The sequence below is a fragment of the Sminthopsis crassicaudata genome, chromosome 4, assembly GCF_048593235.1.
Source record: "Sminthopsis crassicaudata isolate SCR6 chromosome 4, ASM4859323v1, whole genome shotgun sequence".
Lineage (NCBI taxonomy): Eukaryota > Metazoa > Chordata > Mammalia > Dasyuromorphia > Dasyuridae > Sminthopsis > Sminthopsis crassicaudata.
This window is the reverse complement of record NC_133620.1, coordinates 448,432,847-448,457,571: the sequence shown is the minus strand read 5'-3', so window position 1 is coordinate 448,457,571 and position 24,725 is coordinate 448,432,847. Positions and strand designations below refer to the sequence as shown.

At 35.7% G+C, this 24,725-nt stretch overlaps 1 protein-coding gene and 1 pseudogene across 1 annotated transcript in view; one reads left to right on the top strand and one right to left on the bottom strand.

Annotated features, from left to right (window-relative positions):
• The window catches only part of MYO1D (myosin ID), a 372,129-nt gene that overhangs the window by 297,089 nt on the left and 50,315 nt on the right, over positions 1–24,725 (bottom strand). The window lies entirely within an intron of this gene.
• Positions 20,929–24,725, top strand: part of LOC141538777 (SAGA-associated factor 29 pseudogene) — a 53,507-nt pseudogene continuing 49,710 nt past the window's right edge.

The following is a 24,725-nucleotide window of genomic DNA, read 5'->3' as shown; positions in this document are numbered from 1 at the left end:
TACTGTAAAGACTAACAACTTTTGAAAGACTTAGGAACTTTGATCAATAAAATAACAACTAGAGGATTCATGATGAAACATACTAATTACCTCATGATAAAGAGGTAATAGATTCAGAGTGCATACTGACAATTTTCCCCCCCAGTCAATGTGAGAATTTGTACATGATTGTAGTAGGATTTCTCCCCCCTCCATACACCTTTTTTCCCCCTTCAAATATTTGTGAAGGGGAGAAAAAATAAGAGGGGAAAAAAAGAAAAAAAAAGTTGTTCATTAAAAAAATAAAATTTAATTAAAAAATAACAAAATGAAATTTTATTGGAATGGAGTACAATACAAATAAGATGTACAAATAAAAATCTATATATACTAAAACTTTGGAAACAAACTCACCAGGCCAGAACAAACAGCACATACCCTAAGACAAACTTTCTTTGTAGATATTTGTAATTTCCACTTATAGTCAGAGAATCACAAATAACTGATGTCCAAGCTGAATCATTGTTTGGATAAATGGTCTCCAGTTGTTAACTGCATGCGATATAGTTCAGAAACGGCTATTGCTGAAAATTTCTGAATATAACACTGTTTTAAGGCATGGCAGCATGGTGTAGTAACAAGAGTGTTAGACTTTGAAGTAGGACCCAGGGATCCAAATCTACTTCTGGTCCTGTTAGCTGTAGTGTTGTGGGCAAATTAATTTCATCAGACTGATCTGTTTCCTTTCTTGTAAAAAGGTGTCACTATGCTATTTCCAAACTGAGTATATTTTATTGAAGTAGACAAAAATAATAACAAAAATCATTTAATGGAACAACAGATATAATTTTAAGGAGAATAATGAAAAAGAATAAAAAATGAAAAAGGAATAGCACAGTCTTTAAACCATACTCTAAAGTAATCATCCACAGATGAGTGTAATAAAGAATAGATGGAAATAAGAATCAAACAGGTGAAGTCAATACACCAGTATTAGAGAAACCTGGAAACAAAGTTGCTCAGAAAAGAAATCTCTATGGACAAGAACTGCTGGGGAAATCAGAGAAGCAGTTCAACAGAAATGAGACTTAAATCAAAATCTTACATTCAAGTGCAAACAATTCTGAAGTTTCACCTGAAACTTAGCAAGCTATCAAAGACAAAAGATGACAACCATCAATATTTGAAGGGCTGAGGGAAGAAAGGTACCCTAATGTACTCTTGATGTAGTTGTGAAGTGGTCCAATCTTTCTGGGAAGCAATTTGCAACTGTGCTTTTAAAAAATGGCTCAAGTGATCCATAACCTTTGACTGAGACACAATGGTTAGAAAGGTAACATTTACACCAAAAGATTTATAGCAGTGCTCTTTGTACTTGTAAAGAACTGGAAGCAAAATCAATCAAAGAATAAATAACCTGCACTATGTTAATGTAATTGAATATTACTGCAGAGTGAAAAGTGATGGATATGAAAATGTAGAGAAACAGAAGAGTTCTATGAACTAGAAAAAAAAAGTGAAGCAGAATCAGGAAACAATACACTGAAGGACTACAATGTAAAGGGAAAGAACAATCAAAACTAGACACTAAGAAATAATGGCCAACTAAGGATTAGGATCAACTAAGTTTTGAGAATCTTTCTCTTTCTCACTTCCCTTTTTTCCCCATAAGGAAAAGGGTTCTATGGTTATGAAACATGGAATATGAAGTCAAACTTGCTTGTAAATTATTTTATTGATTCTCCCCTCCTTTTTATTCTTTTTAAAGTAAGGGATAACTATGGGAAGGAAAGAGGATATGTTGGAAAATATCAGTTATTTAAAAAATCAATAAAAGTTAAAACAAAAAATTAAGTGAATGAATTCTTAAGCTTTTAGGGGATTTGGGTTCCATACTGCTCTGTAATAATATAAAATAATATATATTTTCATAATATTTACATTTCAATGCTTATTTTAACAATGCAAAATTAGGGGCATGATCATGATACAAGAATGACTATATGATAGTAGAAGATTAGTGTATGTTCAGAATGATTATACCCACTTAGTTCCTGCCACTAATAGCTAACTCCACATCAAGAACTTCTGTCCAACAATGAATTTTGAATGGAATAAACTGAGAAACATTTGGATCTATACAATCAAGCCACTGGAGAGATGTGGTGGGTTTTTGAATGGGGAAAGGGGAGAATAGTTTGAAAAGAGAAAGTCAGTCAATAGTGGACAAGCATCAGAGGGAAATTAAAAGGCTATGTAATTTACTTTCTGCCTCTGAGACTGAAATCCTGCACTATGGTCTTTTTAGAGCGTTCAACACTTAGATTATTTTATTTTTAAAACTATACCCCGCCTGTGATATCTATATCTATATCTATATATATGTATATGTATATATATGTATATGTATATATATGTATATGTATGTATATATATATGTATATATGTATATGTATTCACCAATCCCAACACTCTTTAATGTAATTACAATGAGAAAAGATGTACTTTTGACTCCAGAACTTTGGTCACATGATACTTCTCTTGACAGGTATAGAATGAGACAGCTATTTTATGGACATGACTGATGTGGGAATTTATTTTGCTTGATTATGCATATTTGTTATGAAGATTGCTTTTTTCTCCCCTCTCACTTCTCCCCTAGTTGGGGGAGAAAGATAGACAAATGGATTTTTATTAGTTGAAAAAATTAAATTAAAAGCTGCTATGCTGTGGACTTAATGAGAGAGACAATCTACCCTTTTGCTCTGCCATAAATTAGCCAGTGAATCTGGATAAGTTACTTCTCTTTCATTGGAGGGCCCCACATATATACAATGAAAGGGTCAGAATGTATAAGGTCTTTGAGATCTCTTCTAGAACTACCATTCTGCTTAGAATAACAAAAAAAAATGATGATAGGTAAATAAAATGGAATTCCAGTGACAGTCTAAGTATTACCTTTATCATTTCTTTTTGCTGTTAGCTGAACTATTAAAAAAAAAAACAAACAAGAGTGTGCCTAGAAAAATGCCAGTTAGCCACCCCCTTTTCCAAGAAAAAATTAAGTTGTCTTCCCAACAGTAAATGCAGCTGGTTATTCACTTTATTCTCCATTGGTCATAGAGTCATTCTTCCGAAATAGCTTCATACCACAGTTTCAAAGCAATCTGGGCTGGCAAAGCAATGAGTCTCCGTCATGAGGAAGTTTGTTTCCCTGCTGTGCTTCTGTCTGATTATAACGAGGACAAGAATTTAAGTATTGGAGACATAACTCCCAGCACAAAATTTAAAATAAAAAAACAAAAAACCAACTGCCACCCAGTGAAGCTCAAGGCTAAAGATTACTGGTTCCACATCTAAGTTTGTTATGGCTACCAAGAAAGGAAAGACAGCTAAAAATACTTTAGCTGAGGAGAAAATCTGATCTGATCAGGAACACAGGAGCTTGAAGCCTCAAGCGGCTCACATGAACCTGTGAGACTTTGACATCATTTACCTACTCTATCATTATTATTATCATTGACAATACGACGAACAAATGTTTATATAGAACCACTGATGTTCTTGAATGAAAGGTGGCATTCCAGTACAGTTAATCCTGGTATGGTTTGATAATTTCCATAATGCAAATGGAGGTGTTATTTCTCTTTACAGAATGAATTAGAATTCTGCCTCAAAGACTTTGGCTATATAAACCCGGTCAAGCCTTTTAACCTCTCTGTGCCTTAATTTCCCTATTTGTAAAATGGGGAGAATAATATGACCCACCTTCAAGAGTTGTGAAGATTAAATTAGTTTTAAGTGATGTATTATCAAGTAGAAGTTATTATTATTATTCTAAGAGCTTGAAGGGATCTCAGGAAATCAAGCAGTTTTGGTATTTCCTCCATTTTACAGATGAGGCAACTGAGTCTAATAGAGATTAATTATTTGCCTGCCCAAGCTAACACAAGTATTAAATATCAGAATATTTACACCAAGACTCCCTTTTGGTAAAATAATACCATGAGTTATGCCATAGGATATTTTAAATACTTTTTGTATATCCTCTATTGTCTGGCACTGTCTTCTGTGTCCAACGGTTGCTCAATAAGTGTTTATAGAATTGAATTCTTTCCAACAGAAGGTTAATATGGAGAACTTTAGTACCCCAAACTTCCAGGCCCTAGCTAAATGTCATGTCAAAAGTTGTTTTACCATTTATGGGAAAAAAAAGAGGTATAGCCTTGGGTATGAATAAGACTGAGGAAAAAGGTACAATTTCCTGCTAAACTGAATTCTGATACCGTTCCAGTTGGAAAAGTGCAGCTTTATAAAAAGTAATGTTTTGTAGCCTTCTCTGCAAACTCTACAGGAAAGACTTCATTACAAAAGAGCTCCATTCTTTTTCTGAGTCCAAACCTTTGATCTTTTAGACCATCTCACACCAAAGCAAAAAAAGGAAAGAGATGAGATGAAGTTTTATAGACCCAACTCCCTATAATCCAATCCCACAAAACAGATGGTCAATGGCTATGTGTAATAGGAATGGCTTGTTTTTTGTGCCAAAGAAACAACCATGAGACTAAAAATATTTCGCTCAAGCTGACAAACTTCAAAAAAAATCTTTCTTAGAATTTGAACAAAAGAGCAAAATGTAATATCTAAGTCCATTAGAAAAGCTCTACTGAAATAATAAAAACGAAAAGCATGATATTAGAAATCATCACAGAATTACCACAACAATTTCTATGCCCCAGCCAGAATCACATGATTGGCCAAAGCACACACTCTCTGATCACTAAATAACAAGGCAAATGAATTGACGAGAACCATCTTTGTTGACTATGAAGGAGGCTGGAAGCACAAGTACCAACTAACTGTATTTCATCAAAGATAGGGGGCTAATGGCTAAGGAGGCACCAAAATCATTGGTAAGCAGTACAAATGACATACTGCTTCATAGAATGGCCCAATTTAAATTTTTTTTTGCATTAAGTAAAATAATTTTCCCATTGTTATTCTTCTAGCCTTAAAAATTAGAATTTAAAATGGTAAAATTGTACCAAAAAATGGATCACCTCCCTAAAAGGTAGATCTAAGAAGTACCAATGATATCATAACCTATTGTGATGGTATTATTTGCCCTGGAGTCACTCTATCATAAAAAGATAAGATTGATATACAGATAACCACTGGAAATAGTGTCTTCTCAGAGTATTACTACTACTACTACTAAACTGATAAGCGTTTTTTCAATATCTACTATGTTCCAGGCATTGATGGAATGAAAGCCAATCCAGTGCCTATGTCCAGGTACTAAATATACCAATACAAAAGATGAAATAGTCCTTAATTCCATTTGAATAGAAAAATTAACAAAGAATGTAAGAAAAAATACAATAAGAAAGATAAAATTAGAAAAAATAGAAATGGAGGCCAAAAAAGAGTCTCCCAAGAAATTATTCAATAACTTCTCATGTGAGATCTTGAAATTGTAACAGTGACACAGGAAAGACCTTGGACAAAAAATTTAGACTCATCCAGCATCAGTTTTTAGATGTGGAAAATGAGGGAGCAGCTCAAAAGTCTCTCCCAACTCTAAGTATCTCGAAGAATTCAGTGGGGGATGAAATAGGGAAAATGGTTGACCTACAGATGCTCCTAAGACTTGTCTCTTTCTGTCTGTTTTGTCCTAGAGTAACAGAAACATTTGTGCGCACCCAAATATTTTGTATCCATCTTTCCACTGGGATAATACTACATTCCAAAAAGGGAAAACAATTGTTTTTCCTTTTTCTTTATCTATTTTTAGATGGTTCCTATCTCTGATCTACCTCCTTTAAATAAAATGTTTGAGTCTGTTGGTATTTAAAAAAAAAGAAAGAAAAGAGACTTATTTCCCACCTTTTTAGAATTTTTTAAAAAATGAAGACATGACGGGTAAATACGTATTCACATACATGGACCTGGTATGTATGCATGCATATGTGTGGGTCTGTGGATGAGTCTGAATATGTATGTGTGTGTGTGTGTGTGTGTAAGTATATCTGTGCTTAACTGTAGCCTGCTTGGAGAAGTTGGGGAGAGAGATGAAAGGGGAAAGAATAAAGTAAAAAAATACTCACCAGAGAACAAAAGAACTACAAAGAATCTACAAGGAAGCAAAGAAAAGATGGACACTCATGAATATAATGTCTTCTATTATTATATATGCTTTCCTGAAATGGAAATTTATTGTTACATATTTTGAATCCTCTCTGTTATTCTACTGGGCACATGACAATGTTTTGTCTTGTTTTGTTTTTTCTTTTTCTTTCTTCTATTCAGTTTTTTATTTTAAAAAATATCTAAAATAAATAAATGAATGAATGAAGATTTAAAAAAATAAAAAAAATCCCTAAAAATAAATAAATGAATGAATAAAGACTTGAATAATCGCACAGGTTAGTAGGGGCATTATTTCTTTTACCATGTTGCTACTCCAATGCCTCTTAACAGTATGGAGAGGAGATGTGACAATATGGCAATAGAGATGAAGGTCGTGGATGTTCTAAGTATGACTTAAGATCATCCAAAGACTAGTTAGAGTCTTTATTTTTAATTATACTTGTATCCCTGGCATGTTCAATTGTTTTTCAGTTGTGTCTGACTCTTTGTGACCCCATTTGGGGTTTTCTTGCCAGAAATGCTGGAATGGGTTATCATTTCCTTCTCCTGCTCATTTGACAGATGAGAAATTAAGGCAAACAGCGTTAAGTGACTTGCCCAGGACCACTTAGCTAGTGTCTGAGGCCAGATTTGAACTCCAGAAGATGAGATTTCCTGACTCCAGACCAGGCACTCTATCCCCTGTGTTATGTAGCTGCTCTACCTGGCTCATAGCAAGCACTTAATAAATGATGGTGGCCTTCCTGCTATGTAAAGCTCTTTGGCCCAATAGCAAGTGATCCTAGATTGTCAGTTTTCTCATAGTACTTTAAATGAGCTGATGTAGTAAGTGATCAAATGAGATATTATATGGAAGTCTTTATTTCCTCTCATTTCTTGGGCATGTTCAGGATAATGGAGATTACTGGATAAAGGACCTCAAAATAAATGAGATGGTAAGTGATTATCGTGACCTTTGTTTCTGACTGAACCATAAGTAAGAGGGCTAGATCCTCTGAGGATCAAAACATCTGGTGTGGTGTTGATCAATAGCATAAGAAGGAGACATCCAGACAGCAGAAAAAGCCAAGTGCATGATTAATATAGCAATTGTAAAAACAGCTCTTGAATAAATAAATAGTTGACTGGAATGCAGTGTTAAGAAACTCACATAAAGCATTAATAGAATATAGTCCTAAAAGCATTTTCAACATGTTTAGTCTTCAGATAATTTTTTTTTAAAACATCAATCTGATCTTTTATGAAAATCCTTTTATTTTTCTTATGTCTTCTCCATTATAAGGAGGATATTCAAAAAGGAAAGGGAAGGACAAATAGTTGAGATGTTGCTGGTGAGGAGTTAGACAGCACCTGACTGCTTTAAATAAATTCCAGTCTACAGTCCAGAATTATATCCAAGGATTATGAAAGAATTTTGAACCACAAGTCCGCAGATGGGCAAATAGTGTCCTGACCATAAAAAAGAGGAAAAGAAGTAAATTCTGGAAATTACAAAGCAGTAAAAATTGACATCAGTCTCCAATAAATTCTGATTATTACATAGATGATTTATAAAAATGTGAGGGGTGAGTAGAGCACTGGATCTAGAATTTTGAAGACGAGTTCAAAACCAATCTTAGATATTAATTAGCTGTATGATCCTAGGCAAGTTACCACTTACTTTACTTTTTAAACTCTAAAAGGTTATAACAATACTCATCTCTCTCAGGGTTGTAGTAAGGACAAAATGAGATAATATTTTTAAATGGCTTAGCATAGTGCCTAGTACATAAAAGGCACTTAATAAATGCTCATTTCCTTCCTTTTTTCCTTCCTAAAAAAGGAATTAAGTTAAGTCAGAACAATTTTTACTAAAAACGTCATGCCAAATTCACCTCATTTCCTCTTTTGATAGGATTTAGTATAATTCATATTTATATAGCTTAAAATAATCACTTCCTTACAACTGTCTTCTGAGATTAGTAATAATAAATGCCATTATCTCTATTTCAGAAAAAAAAGAATATGTGGCTCAGAGAGACTCATGGTTATAGAGATAGTTAAAATGCTGAAGGAGAACTAAAATTCATGCTGCTGAATTCAATTCCAGAACTCTTACCATTTGGCAAAGTCACAACACACTTATGGAAAAGATAAAGACATGGAGGCTGCTTTATAACACGGTTAGGAGGCCTATTGAAACATGGTTCCAAAGGAAAGGACATAATTCCAGATTGCCCTTCAAAACAGTTGGATCATTTCCTCAGTAATGAATTAATGGCCCGATTTTTCCACACCCACTCCAACATTTGTCACTTTCCTCTTCAATCATTATAGCCAAAGGAGAGGAATAAAGAATGGAAGATGAGTGTTTTGGAAACATTAAAGCTCAATACAAATGTCTATTATTATACTAATTAACAGATGCCGGCCTGGATGCTTGGAAGGCATGCTTTCTCTTTCTTAACAGCTGCCAATATTGGCTATTAATAGCCATTATATGAATAATAAATCTTTGGTAAAAAATTAATCTAAAACCACCAGTTTAAAAGATCTGGAAGTTAACCTCTTTTATATATTTGAATTCTGTTTCTTATGAAAATTAAAACCCTAAGTATTTTATAATTTGGGATTTTTATATGTTGGATTATTTTGAATTCATCAATCAAGAACCATTTTAAAACACGTATCATTAGCAAGCATTGTGAAAAACACTATAGATAAAAGGAGTCCCCTGTCCCTCCTTTCAAGAGTTTACATTCTAACAATCTGCATGTGTCTCAGATCAAATAAATAGAGGATAAATTGGAAATAAATGAGGGAAGATGAGAAATTGGAAGGAATCAGGGGCTGATCTGAATCTGAAGCAAAGAAGAGATTCTAAAAAGTGGAAGGCAGTGGAGAGTCTGTTCCAGAAACGGGGCACAAGTGGAAAAAGGCTCAAGGAGATGGTAAATACCCTGCCATGTGTGGCTGGATCATAGAATTCAAGAAAGGTAATACTATGTAATGAGACTAGAAAGGTAGGTTGGGACCAGGTTGTGAATAGCTTAAAAAGTCAAACCAGAGGAATTTAAGAGTTGATTCTCAAGGTAAGAAAGAACTATTGGAATTCGGTGAGTAGGAGAATGACATGATCAGAGCTTTAGGAAAATCACTGAAAGCTAGAGGGCAGATTGCAGAGGGGGAAAGCTTGAGGCAGGAAAACAAATGAGGAGGCTACCGCAGAAATCCAGGTGAGTCATCAGGGCCTAAACTGGACCAAAGAAGGAGACGGATGAGAGAGATATTGGGGAGGTAGAAATGACAAGATTTGGCAGCTGGTAGGCTATGTGAGTGAGGAAGAGTGAGGAGTCACAGAAGTCACTGATGGTGTGAACTGAGAGCCTTGGAAACAGGAAAGCTTAATACAAATGTCTATTATTATACTAATTAACAGATGCCAGTCTGGATGCTTTAAAAAGTCGGCTTTCTTTTTCTTAATAGCTGCCAGTATTGTATTGATAACCATTATATGAATAATAAGCCTTTGGTAAAGGATTAATCTAACAATCACTAGTTTAAGACCTGCAAAATTCTTTACAAATATGTTTATGTTATAACAACTCAGGGAAGTAGATGATATTATCATCTCCATTTTACAGGTGAGGAAACTGAGGTTCAGGAAGGTTAATGACTTAGGCTCACAGAGTCTAAGAGTTCCACCTTCCAAAGCCAGCATTCATGCAAGTCATCCCGGGGCAAGAAAGTCTGGTAAGGACAAAGAGTCTGTGGACTTGTGAATTCTGGGACTTTTTGTTGAGGTCATACCGTCAAATTCTGAACAATCAGTCTTAAATAGCCAATTTTAAACAATGGTGTTCTCCACCACTTTTGTTGGAGTGCCCGGTAGGTACTCACATAACTCAGATGAATTAATTGTTCTCTTCCCATTAATGTCTGTGCTCCGGGTCACTCTCTGAGACTAAAATTGTCAGAGCAGTTACTGATCTGCATTTGTGGAGCAAGGTCCTTAGGCCAATTTAATCATAGATCTGTCCCCCAAATAGACAGATATTAAACAATAAGCTTCAGCTCTTAGACTCTTTACCACATTACTCAGAATGAAATTAATATCTGAGGGGTTTTTTGGTTTATTTGCTTATTAAAAATGACTATCCCCCTCAGGGATTTCAGGAAACAGTATGGGACTTCTAATATGGCTTGCTTTCTCTGAAGTGACCACATGGTTTTATCCAGAAAGGAGGCAGAATATATGCAGTTTATATCTGAACAGGTGTTTTGGTGGTTCACAAAGCACGTCAACATACAGGCTCTCACTGGATCCTCCAATCAATTCTTGAGGGCAGCCAGACAGATGGGCAGGTGAGTAGGCAGGCTAGGTTCTTACAGAGAAGAACCTGAAGCTCAATGAGACCAAGTGACTTGACCAAATTCATGGAAATAAGTGTCATAATATTTATTATATAAGGGCAGCTGTGGGGTGCGGTCTTGAAACCAGGAAAATTCATCTTCCTAAGTTCAAATCTAGTTGTGTGACTCCGGCCAAGCTTCTAGTCCAATGCTTTCCCTGCATGTACGATGATAGTTCTAGCAGCCCCCAATTATATTGCTACAAGTTGTAATGACATAATGCCCTGAGTGCACATATTATTATTTCTATTTTACAGATAAAGAAACTGATGTGTAAGCAAGTCTTGCCTCAGTTACCTGAACAAGAAAATATTCAAGAGGGATCCCAACCCAGCTCCTCTTATTCCATGTCCTATACTCTACCCGTCCCTACTGCCCCTCCCAGATGTACAGCACAGTGCTTGCCACAGGGTAAATACTTAATAAATACTTTTTGAATGGACTTCAAGAAAAACAGAACAAATTAAACCTCTGTTTTATATTTACAAGGGATTCTGATTTCCTTGCCTCAAGACAATTCTCTTGATTTAAATACGTGTAACCATATCAGTAGATGATAGACAAATCATGGAGAAATCACATCTTGGATTAAAAGAAAGGGTGTGGAACTGGTGTCTAGTTTCAAAAAAGAAACTAAAATAAGTAGAATCCAAAGGAGGAGTTCTCTCTGTACAAGGTCTGGGTCCTAGCAAATGACAGAGACAGACAGACACAGAAACTGGGACAGACAGATACAGAGACTGATTCAGACAGGCGGAGGAGAATGTGTTTACTAAATGACTACATTTTTTCTAAACAAGCACTATCCACTTGCAGGAAATAAAAAGAGTGTTTTGATATTTCCTGTTGGCTAACTTATGCCAGGCCGCGTCTTTCACTGCAGGATGTGTGAGAAAGGAATGTTAACTTCTCTCTCTGATACTCCCTTTACTAAAAAGGTCTGGTTCAGTCCTGAGTGAAATATGGAGCATTTTCTCCTGCTAGTCAATGTAAACACCCACAGATAAGTAGTGAGTGATGTTTTGATGATTGGATATGTTGATATCACATTTAGACATCAAGCTTTTGAAGGAAGGACATCCTAAGGGGACGTCCAGTCAAAGTCACAAGTATTTAAATTGTTCTTTGACTTTCCTGTTCTCACTGATGTGATGGGGACCAGATAGGGTTGACACCCTGCCTTAAAGGCACCAGCAGCCAGTGACACAATGGCAGCTCTGGACCTCAGGAGAAGGGAGCCCTTCTACATGGGGAAGTGGCAGTGGAGGAGGTCCTGGCAAAGGTGGCAGAAGGAATGAGGTCAGGAGATCCATTTAGTTGCTGTAATCTGGAATAGATAAGACCCCCTCCACATTCCTGTCAATCCAGCACCCAATCATCAATGAATCCAATGTTTTCCCATCTTTACCTTCCCAGGGAAGATGTAGAAAGGATAGAGTTTGTAGAAGAATCCTTGTTTTCCAAGGAAAGGAAGAAGGATGTAAAAACCACGTCTGCATAACTACCCTCGGAAGAAGGGGGAAGTCATTCATTCATCAATCTTCTAAAGGGGGAAAGATTTCTTACACTCCCCAAGGGGAAATCCAGGGAAGGAGGAAGTCCTGGCTGATGAGATGAAATATTGAGTTGGGTGATGGAACAGAGCAAGGCTTGGTATTGATCCTAGCACCAGGAAAGTTAAAGGACAGAGGGTAACGACCTTTTAATGCAGTTAATGACTCAAACCAATAAGAAGATTAAAGATTGCATCCAAGGTGTCATCATCTGCACAAGGACCCTGATTCTGCAGTTATGCTTCTGATCATCAACCCCATTCTTCACCGGGAGACTTGCGGGGTATGGAGGTAGTTTACACCATTGGACCAGGTCATTAAACTTTTACTTGAAAACCTTCCTTGAAGGGAAAATCCATTTCTCCCCAAGGGAGTCCACTCTATTTTGGTACAGTTCTAATTGACAAGGAGCCTGATTTTCCCATTTCAAGTCTATAAATCCCAAATACAAAATGTGGAAATCAATAATGCATTTTTTTTTCTCAGACAGGAGCCACTACTTCTCAATCCTTTCCCACAGTTCCAGGTCTCAGTACCTGCTGTACTTTCCACATTAATCTCTTACCTCAAGATAAATTAAGCTTCCTGCTACTTAACTTGTCTAGCCAAAAGAGTCCTACCTCTTTAAATTCATGGGGGAAGACTTATCTCTCTGTTGCCCCTACACAATGTTGGGAATACATTTTAGAACCAACTGGCTTCTGGCCAAACCCAGAATACTCTGGGAACTTTGTCCATAGAACTTCACTGCTGAGAGGCTCAGGTAGGATCCCTGCTCTCAAAGCTATGAGGTCGCGTTTTCCAATAAGTACCATTGTTTATGATGGACAGGAATTGCTGCCAGAGAAACTGGAAGAGTTCAAGACTGAACTTGAGCAGACAGTTGAGAAATGCAGGCTGCTTTAGACCATTAACTCAGCAGCTCTAACAAGAGAGGGACTTGGTGCCCTTACTCAGGTTCTGCGCCATGAGAACTCAATGTACCAGTTCTTGGAGGGGCTGGCCAACATCATTCAGGATTATACTGCCGCATGGGAGTGGAGCTGGCTTTGTCAACAGTCAACTCTCTCTGAAATTTTTCTAGTCATTTCTTATGAAGCAATAATTACATTCCATTACATTCACAAGACCATGCTTTGTTCAGTTTTTATCCAATCAATGGGAACTCTCTTTGTTTCCAGTTCCTTACCACCACCACAAAAAGTATTCCTATCAATATTCTGGTACACATAGGTCCTTACTTTCTGCCTGGTTCTTTAAGGAACAATTATAGAAGTTACGTCACTACTGTGCTTTCCCACCTTTACTCTCTATTATTCTCTATATCTAGAACATCCTCCTATTTCTTCTACCTGGTAAATTGTCACCCTTTCTTCAAAATCCCATTTGAATGGCATCTCATATCATTTTCACAAATACTCTGATCAGAAACAGCTTTCTCCTCTTCATCATTCTGATGCACCCATCACATAGAATACTAAATCTCTTTTTGGATGTATCAAGTGCACAAGATGACAAAGTCCAAGAGAGCTGGAAGCAGTGATTTAATAAACTTTCTATCCTAATCAGCATCTAACACATTCTGCACAGACATGTACTCAATAAAACTGATGGAAGGCTCAAACCATGGATAATCTAAAAGATAAAAAAAATCTAAAACATATATATATATGTATATATAAATAATTCTACAATATCATATTTTTTTCACAACCTACTTAAGCTGTTGAATACATTCTATTGGGGCCCTTATCAAAATTACTCAGCCTTCCTGAGAATCCCCAAGGTGAGGTGCAGAACCACAATGTGTGCTTTGAGAGGAATCAAGCTTCAGATCAAAATTGATCAAAAATTCAGAAAAATTGGCAAAATTGTTCACATCAATTTTGAAAACTTGATAAATATTTTAAAACAATTCTAAAGAGTGGGGTTTTTGGGGGGAACACTTAAAATATGAAAATCATCTGATGCTCAAATCAAATTTTCCAAGAGTAATTGTTTTTCAGCACAAGTTTTAACTTGTACCCAACTTGTACTGTAGTATATTCTACAGTAATCCTCTGGGAGGTACAAAATGTATTTGTGTCTACAGCATAACAATCTACAATTACCTCAAGAGATTTTTTTAGTGTTTTTGAAGGAGTACTAAGTATTATGTCATTTAAACTTCAGGTGTTTAAATTATGAGTCATGTTTATATTAACTAAATGTCCATCAGAACTCATATATTGAAAAACTCTTGTCTAATAAAATTCAGCATCTTATCAGGCCTGACAAAGACTAATAGCTAAGTGTTGGAGAAAACAAAGCCTGTGCCAGTGATTTCTATTAGAATCAACAAATTGGCTTGTTGAAGTTTGGAAAGTAAGGGAAAGATCTCCTATTCACATTTTAGTCATTCCCTCAATATCTGTCCCTAATGTTATTGTGAATTGTGGGGCATTCACATATACCAGGAGCCAAAGTTTTGACATTAAAATATAAAGTATTTTAAAAGTAAAAACAAAAGTAAGCAAGAACATGAATTGAGGTAGAATAAAGAAGAGCTAAGAAAACAATAAAAAAGAATTAAGATATGGAAAGCATGATAACATACCAAAATATCAAAAGCAAATTTAAGAAAATATAGAAAGCAAGCATGATTTGAAAGAAGAGAGAAGAGGAGACACCTTTAAACTGTCCTTTCATGTTGGAGGGGAGTCCACACCTTGCAAGCATTTTCAAACTTTTTCTATGTATTGATCAATTGTGCTGATTTTTATTTTTCCTTTAAAAATATCACTTGACATATGAATTGTTTTCTGGGAGGGGAAGAGATGCTGAGGATAACTATGGGGATAGAAAAAAAAACAGAAAATCTCAATAAAAACGTAGAAAAGTAAAAATGACTTTCCCAGGGCCAAACAGGAATTGCCTCAAACACATAAGGGTATATTGTGAATCTCTGAAAGTAATACACCTGCCATACAATCATGGATTTGGGGTTGAGGGGTCTAGGTTACTCAGTCCTATCACCTCACTTAATAGATGAAGAAACTGAAGTCTTGAACAGCAACATGGCTTGTTCAAGATCACACAGGTAGTAAATTGCCTATACTTTTTTCAGGTCTAATGATCTTCACTTTTCTTCCATTTTATTGACCTTTTAAGGTAGCTACTCTTGAGGCTTTATCACCATTCAGAATTACTCAGTCTTCTATTCTTGAATTCAAACTTAAAATTTCTGTACACAAATTCCCACAACTTCCCCCTCCACTTATATACTGTCCTATTATTCCTCCTATACCTGTTTTGTTTTACCTTTATCAAGACCTCTAAACCCTTGATTCTTTCCTGTTTTCTAAGTCTTTCAAAACAATGCTGATTCCCTTGGTCCTTTCCTGTTATTCTAAGTCTTTTAAAACAATACTGATTAAAAAAAATTCTGAACACATTCTAGAAGCTAATACATTATCTCAGTAGCTTTCTGTATGCTCAGTGTATAAATGGTTGAATATTAGGATATTAAAGACAAAAAGGGAGAGAAGAAAATGGTGGCCACATTTATCTCATGCTGGTGTTAGTGTCCCTCAGAGAAAATAGTAGCAGAAGACATTCAGTCATTGTATAGCTGTTCACTTCAGGTAATGAAGCATTAGCACATGTTCCCCCTTCTCTAGGATGCAAGATTGTACTGCAGAACAACACAGGGAACAGAGGCAAGAGAATCCATGGTCTCTTGTCCTTGAGAGTTTGAGAGATGACAATTTGGGAGAAAGAATAGGTGAGTGTTTGCTTTACCTTGTCTTATGACTTCGGTGAATATCCTTCTATTTGCTGTGATTTCATCTGTTACATTCTGGATTACTAGGGAAGTTTTGATGGAAATGGGGGCTCATAAGTTATATACCAAAATAGACAATGATCATTTCAGCACCATGGACTTGGGATAAGTCAAAAATGAGGAAGTCCTATTGCTGTATGAATATCTACAATCTTCCAATTTTGTTTAAACTTTTAGAATCTGCTTTCTATTCTATTATTTTTAGAAAACATCTAAAAATTGAATAGACAGAGTCCTCTACAAATTTATACTATTCAGCCTCATCTAGGCCCTTACTTGCTGATGCTCAACAATTGTTTTTTAAGTTATCTCTTACTCTCATTCCCCAAAGCAGGTATTCCAAACCTTCCAAATTCTCCCTCAGCAGATGACCTTGCCTATTTGATTTGGATTGATGTAAAACTTCTTCTAATTATTTTCTGAATACTTCCAAACCTCTGCATCTTCTATTCAACTTCTAGCATTTAACCATAACTTGGCTTAATGCTTGACAAAAAATTGGGAAGGGGAGGAAGAGAAGTCTAAAATTCCACTAGTATAAAAATCCGTCTGCCAATTCTGTCTTTGTATTAGCTGTCCCCATACTTGAGATGATCTCTCCTTCCTTACATGTACCTCTTATCTTCCCTGGGCCACTTCAAGACTCAACAAAAATCCCACTTTTTGCTGATCCTCTCTCTTATTTTCCCATTTTCCCATTGAGATTGTGTTCCATTTACTCTGTATGTATCATGTATGTGACTAATTATGTTCAGATTGAAAAAGAGCCCCTTTGAGACATGGAAAGCGGTTTTTTTTTAAACTTTCATGTGTATCCCCAGCATATAACACAGTTTCTGGCTGGCAAACAGTAAGCACTTAACAAATCCTTGTTTACTGACTACTGGAGAATGGTCACTCACTTCAGGAGTTATTGATGCATTCTTCAGAAATATAGCCCTTAAGTGAAAAAAGCAGAAGCAGAAGAATGGATTATGCAAAAACTATAATTACCTCATAGGAAAAAGAAAGAAGAATGTACAAGGAATCTTAATGGGGACCTTAAAGCAAATGAAAAATTCTTATGGTACTTTTGTGTGTTGAAAGGAATTAATTAAAATGTAAATAAATATTAAGCATGTTTGGTTGGTTGTATTGATGGTCAGTCTCAGATTGTTAAAACTTTAATAAAGTAAATCAAATTTAAAATAAAGAATTAAAATGAATGTTCAAAACTTGCCCATAAGGGCAAGCTACTATAACACTGCATATTTCTTTTTTTAAAAAAAGGAAAAACTGTGAAAGAGTTATGATTTTTAGCCATTTTGAAAATGCTTGGTTGTTATTTTCCTATATGTAATGAATGAAAAAAACATGTGACTACAAAGAATACAAAGAGGTCAGCTCCCAAGGAGCTCATATTCTAATTGGTAGGAAAAGCATATATGAGTTCATCTGTAGGGTGAATGGAAAGGCCCAAGAGTGTTAAAGTTTCAGTGGCATATTAGACAATAAACAGGAAATTATGCCCAAATAAAAATCGAAAATTAATCCACCTGAACCACATAGTTTCCTTTCTCTATTTTCATCCAATAGGACTTCTTTTTATAATAAGCTTATGCATGTACTAAAGGCTTCTATTCTAATGCAAAATTAAATCATCATATTAAATATCCTAGCTTTTAATGTGGATTAGGTAGTATGTCACTAATGTGTTCAAAAGTCTGTAATGGTTGCCACTTCAATAAGATTCAAATGTCACCCAAGGTGCTTTAAGTTCATCTATCAAATTGTTCTTTCTCTATGTAACTTTTCTCATTTGTAATTCCTCTACTCAACTCCTACCATGACATGGTAGAACTCCTGATCTATTGATCATTATGCTTGAAGAATGAATATACCTACAAGTCTTACCTAAGCTGGAAAGGTTTCTATTACCAGTCTGATAACAAACTGCCTATCATGCCAGGGTTGGATTAAGTTTAGAGAAGCACATTAACAGAAGATCAGCTTCTAGGAGACAGACAGGTATTCCTGGCCAAAACAAGTCCCAAAAGCTATCTCTGAATGTACAAAGGGACTGATCTCTATCAGTATACAGAATGCTTGCAAGGTGAAATCACAAATCTTTGAAGCATTACTCATGAATTCCCTCAGACATTCTATATCAGTTATGAAAACTTGCATTCCTTTCCTAAAATATATTATGCTTGTAAGAACCAGAAAAATTCTGACCATGGGCTTACTTACCTTACCTCTTCTATCAAGAACACACTTAAATTTTTTTTTCATGCAACATAATTTCTAGTCTTACTCTTAAACTTTATACCTCTATTGCTTCAAAACTCTACTGAGAACTTCTTTCTTGAAGCCTTTCAGGATTCCAAACAACTTTAGTTGCCATTGCCTCAAAATTCCCCCCAGTACCTGTTTCTCTATATCCAATAAACACACACATACACACAATTTTAAAACTTCATTTTCGTTTTGGTAAGAGGGAAATATAAGACACCTATATAGTTAAAAGATAGGAAGTGATGAAAACGGAAAAATCTAGAGGAAAAAAAAAACTCAGTAAATTTGAGCAAAGACCAAAAAAACCCCACTAATTTTAAATTGTTCATGACTAAGTCATGCCAACATAATAAAAATGAAAATGCAATCTAATTTCCATATTCGGTGCCACACCAACTAAAATACCAAAGATTCTCTTAATAAAACTAGAAAAATAATAATTTTCATCTAGCACAAAGCTTCTTAACCTGGAGTAAACAGATAAGATTTCAATAAGTTCTTGAACTCATAAGGGGGGAAAAATTACATATTTTTATTACTAACATCTAACTAAAATTTGGGTGGCTAAATGGCTCAGTAGACAGAGTACTTGGCCTAGAGACAAGAAGACTCATGTTCCTGAGTTCAAATCTGGCCTCATATATTTACTAGCTTTATGACCTTGAGTAACTTACTTAACTCTGCTTCAGTTTCCTTAACTATCAAGTTCCTTTGGAGAAGGAAATGGCAAGACACTCCTGTATTTCTGCCTAGAAAACCTCAAATGAGGTGACAAAGAATCGTCCATGACTGAAAAACAGCCAACTTGCCTTCAAATATTTAAAAATATTATTCTAAGAAGGTCTATGAGCTTTACCAGACTGCTAAAAGGATCTATGGTGCAAAAAAAAATTTAAGAACCCCTGCCTTAGAAGAATAAAAAATCAAGAATCTCAAGAGAAATAATGGACAAAATAGTGGATAATCAAGCAATACCAAATCTCAAATTAATATTACCCAGCTGTAATCCTCTAAGATCTTTGATACTGGCTAAAAAAATTATAAATTGATTGGTGGACCAGAGTATATACATAAGCTCTAGAAACATTTGAATATAGCAGAAAAGTATTTGTTAAACCCCCAACATTCCAAGTAGTAATACAAGTGCTCAGTTTTCAACAACTGCTGAGAAAATTAGGAAAGAATATTCCATAAATTAGGTTTAGACAAACAATCTACAATAAACTACAAATAGATGCATGACTTAGATATGAAATGCTAAATCATGAACAAATTGGAGGAGCAAGGAGAGACCTTTCCCAACTCTAGACAGTGGAAGAATTCTTGACCAAAGAAGATGATCATGGAGAAGATCACAGAAGATAAAAAGAGAATTTTGATTAAATAAAGCTGAAAGGGTTTTTGTTTGAATAAAATTAATGCAGTTAAAATTAAAGGAAAAAAGTCAAAGGGGAAAAATTCTTTGTAATATATTTCTGATAAATGTCTATTATCCAAAATGTATAGTCATGGTGGAAGATTATGAACAGGTAGTTCTCAAAAGAAGAAAGTCAAACTATCAACAATCATATGAAAAATATCCCAAATCATTAGGAGGCAGTATTTTACCCTATTATTTCATTAGTATAGGGAATGCCTAAATGTGGAAACTCTGTCTACCAGTGAAGGTCAGCAATTTCTCTGAAACTTAAACTGTTAGACAGTTACATATAACCCTGAGAGATCTAATAATTTGTCCAGTGTCACATAGTCTGAACCAAGACTTCAACCTAGATTTTCCCAAGATTGTCCATCAATCTATTATAATACATTGCATCTCCAATAATAAGAGCAATTTTCATTTGAATTTTCATCTTATATCTATCATATTGGCAAATATGATAGAAATGGAAAATGATCATTATTTGAGAAGGTGGTAAGTACTATTAGTAGAGCTACAAATGGATCCAACAATTCTAAAAAGCAATTTGGGATTATGCTTCAAAAAGGTTTAAATTATTAATTCCTTTTGACCCAGTGACACCAGTGGAGTGATAGAAGTATTTAGGGAGGACTAGTGCCTTTGAAATGAGGACTTATTGAGAGAACTTTGCAGGAGTGCCCCACCACTTTTGGTATTTACTTGAGTGAACGCTGTGGATGGGAATGAGCAGTGGATTCTGGCATTCAAGTTTCACCTGTGGCTCCAAGAAGCTATAGTATGCTTAGGGGTCACCACCTTGTAAATCATCTTGGCAGATGGGTTAAACCTGGTTGAGAATAACCAAGAGAGCTCAAACCTGGTTGGTGAGTTAGAGGGCTGTTTCTAATCGGTGAGGTGGGTATCTACCTCAAATATGTGAAGATTTCTCCTGGTGGAATGGGTGGATGAGAACAATTTTTCCAATGGCCATGAAGATGTCTGGAACAGATCAGATATTGAAGATACTAAAGCTATCTACTGCAGCCTAGATCATCACCAGTCATCCTGATTTTGGTCTTACCACTGGACTTTGATGACTATGATAGTGAATCTGATGACTTTGTGCAACTATCCCTTACTTAACCCAATTCGCACTCGAGTCAAGACATTACCCCATGATGTCCTTCAAAAATGAAGAACAAATGGAGGAGGAGAGGTGACTGGTGAGGAACAAACCATGGCTTTTGATGGGTATTTCTCCCAAGATTAACTGTAGTGATTGTAGCGGATGCTTAGAAAGCCCCTTAGAGCATTCCTTATTTCAGTGTCATGAGAAAATCATCTTTACCACAGTCATGGCATTGGTGTCAGCAGACTCTAGAATAGCTGAATTACTCACAGAGCTCCATCAACTGATGAAGTGAACTGAGGACAAATGCTTCTGAAGTGAATGTAGCCTGATCAATATTCAGAAGACACATGAGAGAATTCAGACAGAAAATAAAATCTCTCCTTATTACTGAACAAAGCTTCAAGGTCTATATACCATGGCCAAGGCAGATGCAGAGGAAGAATGCAATATAATGTGCAGAGCTCTGAATAAGATTGCTGAGATTAAGACTTCGCTAGAAGAAAGGTGAATTGAGGCTAAAATTGTAGCTTTGTACGATGATTCAGAATCTCTACGGAAAACTATATGCCCAGGGGTGCTGATGACTCTATTGTAACAATCAGTCATGACACTGCTTCTGTGGATTGGGAAACTTAGAGACAAGCCTCCACCCCTATGTGGGGCTAATCTAGCTTCAGGGGACTACGTAGCTAAACTATGTAGCTAAACCAGGTGATAAGGTGGCTACTTGAGTGAACCCTGTGGATGGGAATGAGCAGTGGATTCTGTCAGAAGTGGTCAGTTCAGTCATGTCACCAATAAATATAAAGTGGATGACATTGATGAGGAAGGCAAAGACACACCTTGAGCCAAAGGCTCATCCCACTACCACAATGGAAGGCCAATCCTGAGACAGACCCTGGAGCTTTATTCCAGCTTGTGCTGGCATATATCCCCAAATCCCCAGCTTCTACAGGGCTCTGACTCACACTCCCCCATAATGGCCCCAGGAAGATTACTCTGTCCTGGTTGAAGATATTTCCCATACAGATGGCTATTCTTCTCTCAATGTGACCCACAGGTATGTTGTGATCTGCAAGGAATCTAAGAAGAGGTCAGGTTAAGTTTGGCTGAATCACAGACTTCTTTTATTTTGCTTCTGTTTACCTGACTTCTGCTATGCCCCTTGAAGAAGGGAATTAATGTGTCCTTCTGCAGACAATAAATATACAGCCCAGTCTCCTTAAAAACAAACAAACAAAAAACAAAACAAAAAATACAGGTACAAACCATTTAGGGAATGAACACATTCTAGTAAATGAAAAGTAATGCTATAGGGAAATGACACAAAGGACTGATTCAGAGAAACCTGAGAGGAATTATATGACATGATATAGACTAAACTAGGAGAAAAATTTATACAGTGATGACAGTACTATAAAGGAAAATAACTGTGAAGACTTAAGATCTGTGACTGACTCAGTGATCATTTACAACTTCAGATGATGGAAGATGCAAATCACCTAAACTGAATCTGGAATGAAGCACTGAAAGCAGAAAAAATCTTTAAATGTCTCTCTCAATGTCTGTCTCTCTCTCTGTTTCTCTCTCTCTCTGTCTCTGTCTCTCTCTCTTCTCTCTGTCTCTGTCTCTGTCTCTCTCTCTGTCTCTCTCTCTGTGTCTCTCTCTCTCTCTGTCTCTGTGTCTCTGTGTCTCTCTCTCTGTCTCTGTCTCTCTCTCTTCTCTCTGTCTCTGTCTCTGTCTCTCTCTCTGTCTCTCTCTCTGTGTCTCTCTCTCTCTCTGTCTCTCTCTTTCTCTCTCTCTCTGTCTCTGTCTCTCTCTCTTCTCTCTGTCTCTCTCTCTTCGCTCTCTCTCTCCTCTCTCTCTCTCTCTCTGTTTCTCTCTCTCTCTGTCTCTCTCTCTGTTTCTCTCTCTCTGTCTCTCTCTGTCTGTCTCTCTCTCTGTCTCTCTCTCTGCCTCTCTCTGTTTCTCTGTCTCTCTGTCTCTCTCTGTCTCATTCCTTTCCTCTTTTCCACCTATAGGCAACAAGGAGCCATTGAAAGTATTTGAGCAGATCAACAATAATCAGAATGGCAGATTAGGAAGATCATTTAGAGAGGAGTGCCTGGAGGTTCAGTGGAGAAGTAAAGAAAACTTTAATTTTTATAGTGGCAGTGTGAATGGACAGAAAGGAATATATGTGAGAAATCATGGAAGTAAAACTGACATTGACAAATGGAAGGCAGGAGAGCAAAAGATTTAAGATTTAGATCTTCAGTAACTGGGAGGTGAGTGATAACATTGAGAGACAGATAAGTTTGCAATTTTCTTCTTTATGAAGAAGTATGATGTGTTATATACAACCACTATATTAACTTTCCTTTACATTGTTATTCTCTCAACATTTCCACTTTGTATATGTGTGTGTTTGTCTCTTTTGCCATATCAGGGTGTGAGCTCCTTAAAGACAAGGATTTTTTTTTACAGTTCTCTTTAGCCATTTGGCAATATATTTAATAATTAGCCTATATTAGAAACTTTGAAAATGGTCTTATAAAAGCCAATAAACATATTATCTATTAAGTTGACAGAAATAAATTGGTTATCCCTTAGAGAACAAATAACTCAAAGTATATAACAATAGTTTGGGGAATGACTAAACAAATTGTGGCACATGAATGTAATAGAATATCACTGTATTGTAATAAACAATGAATATAAAGAAACATGGAAAGAATTCTATGAAATGATGCAAAATGAAATGAACAGAACAAAAAAGATAATCCACTAAATGACTTACAGAAATGTAAGCAGAAAGAATAACTCCAAAACAACTGAAACTGAATATTGCAGAATTACAAAGCACAAACTCCAAAGGAAAAAAAAGGAAGATGATACCTCTTCCCACCTCCTTGCAATGGGGGGTGAAGCCCATGAGTGTGAAACATTTCATAAATTTTCAGACTCTTGATTAATGAATTAGTTTGCTGACTTTTCCCACTTATTTTTTCTTTGAACATATTATTTGTAATATAGGATGGCTCCCTGAGAGGAAAGAAGAATAGGAATAGTGAAAGAAAGGCAATATAAAAGCAAAAGATAGAAATAATTTTTAAAAACGAGAACAATGTACTCTACCAAATGGTAAATAAATTAATATTGGGAAATGAGTCAATGTGCTAATATATTTTATTCAATATTTGCTTGCCAAACCAAAAATAGAATGTGGAATGAAATGGAATGCAGAATATGCACTACTAGTCTTGTGCTTTTTAATCACTAGATTTTTATCTCCCTCTAATATTCCAGGGAAAGTCAACATCTCAGTGCTTTAAAAGAATAATGGAAAGAAGGAAAGGATGAGAAGAGGGAAGAAATAACCTATAAATTCTAGCATCATTTCAAAAGGAAAGGAAGTGTTAGAATACTATCAATAATTTCTAGCAAGATGGGAAAGTGAAAAGTTATATCTAAGTCTAATTCCCTTGGATCAGAATAAAACAATTAAAAACACACCAAAAACCTAAAATAACAATGATCAAATGAAAGTAGCAGGAGGAGAAGAAAAATTCTCACAGAAAACAAAGTAGAGACTGAGAAAATGATCAAGAAAGGAAAAGATCTTAATAATCAAGAAACATTGTGAGTTAGTAGAATGTCAAAAGAAATATCCAGAAGAGAATAATTATGCAATAAATGCAATTACAAAGCCCATAAAATAGAAGGGTATTGGACAAAAAGCCTCAAAAGCAATTGCAAGACAATAAAAGAATAAAGAGGATATAAAGTTAAACTAGAGTTCTTACCAAAAAACTTGAAAGAAGAGCCAATGGCTTAGCACTGAAGCCAGAAAATCTTAACAAAGCAATAGATATGTCCCCAAAATAAAATTTAAAATGGAACATCTGGAACTCAAAAATTCAATAATATAATAATCATAAGAGCAATGTCAAAAAAGAAAAATTGGAAGAACATGTGAATGACTCAAAATTTGTAAGAATAAAGTAAAAAAAAGTAAAAGAAAATGTGAAGCCTGATCTG